The following is a 6417-nucleotide window of genomic DNA, read 5'->3' on the forward strand; positions in this document are numbered from 1 at the left end:
TTCATAAAGGGATTTAGGCTTGAACAGGAGAGATTGAGAGAGATCCACATCAGGTATCCTATATCCCAGTGGGGAGGTCTCCCACATGGGAAGGGGCATATCCCAGGCGACTACCCTAACCACTGGGATAAAAATTATGAACGGTCTCCTCCTCCTAATTCTTTCTTGTTCTCTCCCACCCCCTGCTTCTTGTAACAACACCTTAGATAGGGTTAGAGGGTTCCCAGCTGAGAATCCCAAGCAGGAGGTGCCTCCCCCTAGAGGATACAGGAACTGAACTCTATGACAGCAGCAGGGTTTTCAATACACCTCTCTCCTCACCATCTCTCATTGGCTAGGGAACCACTACTCAAGCTGTTTTTTTCAAATCCCATTCTTAGGTACTTACCTCTCCCCATTCATTGTAGAGGGAGTCTGGGCACTGAACTCAGGTTTTGTGCATCTCAGTGATTTTCTAGGCACACAAAATTAGCTGATTTAATGCTCAGCATCACAATACCTACATCTCTTTGGGAATCTAGCCCTTGGTATAAATTGACCAAGACCCATTAAGGCAATGAAGCTAGATGGATTTACATCAAGTGGAACTCTGGCTCGTAGTGTTCATATTCTAAAGTGATTTTGTTCTCCTCAAATTTCACTCACTGTCGAGTTGGAAAGACCTTAAATTTCACTGAAGCACTAAATACAGTAGGAATTGGTGCTGGAGCTCTGCACACAGCTGAAATTCACCCTTAGAGGCAGATCTCCAGCTGGCAGAAAGCAGCATAACTCCACTGAAATAAAAGGGCTACACCGAGGTATGCCAGCTCAGGATCTTGCCTAAGCAAATAAAGATATGATATGACTCAGAATCCATCTCTTGTGAAAGTTTGACTTAAAAAGATATGGGCTGGGCTAAATGAAGAGTCAACCAATAGGCTGAGATTCTTAAAAGAGCTTAGGGGAGTTAGGTACCCAACTCCTATTGGATAGGGAAAACTTAGCCCCAGCAATGTGCCAAAGGTGAGCCAGAAAGTCTGTGGAGAGGAAGACAGTGAAGCCTGATCTCTTCTGTCCCTGTCCAATGCTTTTAACCACAATACCGTCCATGTGTCCACTGGGAGTCCCGTATCTCTGCCCATACCAGCCTAGTATTGACAAAATGCACTGCTGGCCCCAGTTAACAAAGACACCACCCTCTTCTCCCATTTTCACTGGGATTATTTCTTTTCACGTGCTTCACATAAAACAAATAGAGCTGGTTGAAAAATGGGAATATTTTCATGCCAACATGTACCTCTTTCTCATAAAAATTCAAATCCTTTGCAATCAGATCAGTGAATGAAAAATAGCATGACCTAATTACTTTCACCTCCTGGTTTTGCAGAGTATCCTGCCTACCACGCATCACTCCATTGGACTCTAATTTCTTTAGGACAGAAACCATGAATACTTCCATGTTTGTTAGTTCTGGTGATTTTTTTCCACATAACATCTTTTTCCAATCTGAAAGTGTGGTTACATAACAACAGACAATTTCTGTCGGAGAATCTGTATTTTAAGGAAAAATATTTTTCTATGGGGGTGCGGAGCTTTGATTTTAAATTGACCTCTCAAAATGAAAGGAAAGTTTTTGTTTTAAAATGTCAAACAGAAATGAAGTGTTGTTATAGCCCTGTCACAGGGCCGTTGTGTGGGTAAAATCCATTAATGTTTGGGAGGAGCTCAGATAGCACATGTGGGCTGCAACCCAAAGACAGTGCTCTGCACTCCACTGTATTCCACAATATAGTTCTGAGGCTGGGACGTTTCCGCATTGAGCTGGATACATACAAGAGTGCGATTTTCCAAAAGCCACTAAGCTATTTAAGAGCCCAAGTCCCAGTGACTCTAGCAATGAGAGTTATGCTGCTAAATCACTTAGGTGCTTTTGAAAATCCCACCCTAAGGGCCAGATTTCCAACAACCTGGCACCCACAACTGAGGACAGATTTTCCTAAAAAGCTCCGCTCCCATTTAGGCAATGAAAAGAGCCAGTTTTTTCAAAAACGTTCATCAGCCAGCAACTCTTGAGTGGCACTTAGAGACAGATTTTTGACACAGCTCATCACCTACCATGCTGAACTGTTTTGAAAACATGGTCCTTAGTTTGTGCCCTCCCTTGGCCATCTGCCCTCAGTTCATGAAAACTAGCTGCTTTCTTTCTTCCTCTGCTCTGCCTCTCCATCCTGGCCTGAGCATTCAGGCCTAAATATACACATTATCCATTCACCAGCTCCCTCAGCTCTATGGGAAGAAAGGGGAAAGACACATTCATCCTCTCTGCCTGAGCCTGCAGACAGCCTGAGACAATAACTCTGAGAGACAGGAGTTGCCCTGAGAATTACCAATACCACAACGCTTGAGTGAGTCTGCACAGAGCCAGAGACAATCGTGCTCAGAGGGGACATCTGCCTTGAGTGTAATCGATGCAGCAACATCTGCCTGAGTCTGCAGAGAGCCCGAGATAGTAGCTCTAAGTGGAGAGAACTGCACCATTCATCTTAATGGAGTGTTGGATCCACTGGTTATGGGCAGACCCCACCACCCCCACCTCAGCAGGGGACACTGTGCTGCATTACACGAGTGTTCTATAAATGAGAGATGACTGTATCTACGTCAATAGTTAATGACTGAGGCGTCAGTAGGTGGTGCTCCTGAATATGCACCTTTGTAGGAGTGAACAAACTTCTTGTTGTGCGTGCACTGCAAATGGCTTCCTCTCTGCAGCTGTCTCCATGCAGCTCTTAACAGCCATCACAGCCGAGGGTCTCCAGTTGATTGTAATATGGACCTGGATAAACCACTAGCAAGCGATTGGCCATGAGTTAAGCCCAGGATTGGCTGGGTACGCAAGCGGTAGGCAGTGCAAACTGGTGGTCCATTTCCTCATTGCACGTAACATTGCAAGTCCTAGGGTAGTGCCCCCCACCCAGGCATGTGACATACATGCTTTCGAATAGCACAAGGTCTCCAACCAATAAGGCCAGCATGTGTGTGTAACTTAAGACCGTGCGGTAAAAAAAAAAAGAGGGGGGAGACATCCTCCTAAAACTTAAAGTTGTGGAGAGTTGAGACCATAGCATAAAAAAGTGGGAAAAGTAACTCCTCATAAAAGTTTGACAGGTATTTAGGTGGGGGAAGATGTAATTTCTCCTCAAGGTCAGCAACCAGGGTTACTAAAAACCCATGGCATCAAAAGGAGAGGCAATAATCAGGCCTCAAAAGTACTTGGAATATAAACTTGTTAAAACTCGGCAGGCAGCAGCTAAAAAGGAAACTATTCTGCAGCCGGACCAGAGACAGATCTGGTTACTTGGTGGAATCAGCAGAAAAGTGACAAAACAGACAAAGCAGTAATAGTTATACTGGATATTCTTAACATAAAGAAGAAAAAATTGCGACTTTAAGATCTCAAATCCAAGCTCTGAAAGATAAGAGCCTGTGCTCTAAAATATGTAACTGTCTGGAAAGTGGAAAAAATCCCAAAGCAAAAGAATCACCATGCCTGGGACACACCTCCAGACTGGGAGTAGGAGAGCACACTCCTGGCATTTGCCAGCCAACTGCTCCACCAATTAACTAACTGTGGGAAAACTCAGCAGCACAAAACAAAGGGGAGGAATCAGAACCCCTTCCATACATTTCTTTGCATAACAGGCCAAATTTGAGCACCCACAGAAATAATAAAGAAGCACCACAAGAATGAATTGCCCCAGGGAAGCAAGTACAGCATATCGCTCCAATCAAAACACAGCTAAGAAGGTTCAGAAATGTTAATGCGGAGGGTGAACCAGTAAGGGGACTTAAAACAGAAACAACTGAAATTTACCGTCCCTTCACCCCCAGGAAAAACAGGCACTACTGTCTGATTTACCCGAACTCAAGCGTAATAACAAAAATACTAAGTTCTGGGACAAGCTGGATGGCCTGATTGAAATACATGGCATCCATAGGAAGGTAGCAGCAACCACACCCTCCAAGGAAATTGTAGCAGTTCATGCAGTCAGAACCACTACCTGCTTCACTTGCAATAAGCCTGGACATCTGGCACGTGACTGTAAAAATAAAAATAAAATCAAAATCATGCAGTAATCGGGGAAGTAATCAACCCCAGAGCAAGCTGCATTGAATGGGCCAAAGGGTCCAAACAGGAAAGATCATCTCAAAATATAGCCATGATTGCCAGTAATAGGGTAATAATACCAGAGTGGGGGTGGGGGAAGACCAGTAAAAACCCCGTGTTCCCTTCATCCTGAAATGTGAGCAACAGATAAAAAAAATGCTGGGCTAGTAAACATGAAGCCTATATCTGTAGAAGGACCAACTCACAAAGCCCACAGGCAGGACCCAATCAAACCAGAAGCCTTGAAGGCAGTTAAAGATCTAGTCACTAATTTGAAATCTAGAGGGATAATTAAAAAAACCACCTCCACAACTAACTCCCCAATTTAGCCCGTCAGGAAGCCAGACAGGACCTAAAAATTAACTATAGACTACACTCACCTTAACTGGGTGACTCCAAAGGCACATCCTATTGTGGCAAGCCCTGCCACTATTCTGAATTTGCTCACACCAGGACACTCAGTATTTTCAGCTAATGGATTTTGGAGTATTCCCCTTGCAAAAGAGAGTCAGGAGAAATTTGCATTTACAGTAGGAGACCAGCAGTACACTTGAACCTGAGTACCTCAGGGGTTCCATAATTCTCCCTCCATATTCCGCAGGGCTATGGTAGAAGTAATAGCACGAGTGCCTTTGGAAGGGGATACTGTGATACTGCAGTATGCAAATAATTTGCTAATTGCCAGTTCAAATGAAAAGGACCATCTAAAAACCCTAAACAGACTGTTCATGTATCTTCGTAAGGCAGGATTTAAATTAAGCCCTGAGAAAGCTCAATTGCAACACCAGCAAGTTTTATACCTAGAGTATAACATCTCCAAGGAAAAAAAAGCACTCACAGTAGACAGAAAGCAGGTAATTAGAGGGTCAAAAAAACCATGGACAGTTAAGGAAGTCCAGAAGGTCCTGAAACTCCTTAATTTCTGTAGAACCTATATAGAGGAGTACTCAGAAATGGTGGAACCAATTCAACCCTCACTAGAGGGGGAAAGCCTGCAAATAAGTTAGTTATATGGGGCACAAAGCAAAAAATGGCATTTATAAAAATAAAACAGGCTTTAGCCTCTGCCCCCAGCCTGGGCTTACCAGATATGGGAAAGCTGTTCCACCTTTACTGCAGGCACAGCAGGACCCAGTACTCAGCTGTTCTAACCCAGCTTCAGGGAGATAGACAACGTCTGGTACCATATACCTATATACTATAAAACCCCTTGTATCCCAGGGATTACCGGAGTGCGTAGCAGCTCTAGATTGTGCTACATGGGCTGTGAAAGCATGTGAATCATACACTCTCACAGGGAAATTAGTGCTCCATACACCCCATGCACTTATTAATCTCCTCAACACCAGGCGACTAAGATCCGTAACAGATGCCCACATAAGTCAGTGGAAATCAACATTGTGCTTGCAAAACCCTAACTTCTCCATAGTATAAAATAAGAAAATAAATGTAGCCAAATGTCTGAACATAGAGGGAGAGGTACAGGAATGTCTTATAAATAATAAAAAAAAAGTATGAGGGTCCTTCTAACTACTAATACATGTGCAAAAATTGGGGGAAAATTGGGAACATTTTGGTGTCACCAAAATCAGTTAAAATTGTTTCAATCAGCATCTGTCAATACTAACAATGTTTCCACAGATGTCTCCACAGGTAAACAACAAAAGGTAAAAGAGAAAGTACTGAAGGGTGACTAGGACAACCAGAACGACCATGGGGAGGCTTCTGCTGTGGCTCCTGCTGTCCCTGTGGTGCATGAGGAAGGACACAAGTAGTGTGCCATGTGTGAAAGGAACTACAAAGACTTGGGCTATCCCTTATTTGAACACAGTTACATGGCATATTGCCACGATGGCTTGAGAGGAAACACACAGACCTCGATACTGGAATTTGTGTGGGATTTTGTGAAAAAGAAACCTAACACTCATGAAAGGTTATGTGCCAATTATACTGACATGGTACCAGTGGAGGTTGGGCCTACTGAATCAGAATGGGGCTTACCTCTTAAAGCACGGACTGAGGTAACCCCAAAGGCATGGCATACATTTGTTAAATGATGGCCCAAATCAGAATATCCACAGCTGGTAACAATTAACCGAGTTATTAGAGACAGAGTGGAACCACCCGACTGTGTGTCATGCCCTGAACAAATCCCTGTTTCAAAACCAGGATTGATAATGATAGGACCAGCACTACTGGTGTGTGACTGCCCAGAATCACTCCATCGAGCTAAATGGAAAGCCCTGCCCCTTGAGACATCCATCCGTGTG

Source organism: Mauremys mutica, chromosome 12, assembly GCF_020497125.1.
Source record: "Mauremys mutica isolate MM-2020 ecotype Southern chromosome 12, ASM2049712v1, whole genome shotgun sequence".
NCBI lineage: Eukaryota > Metazoa > Chordata > Testudines > Geoemydidae > Mauremys > Mauremys mutica.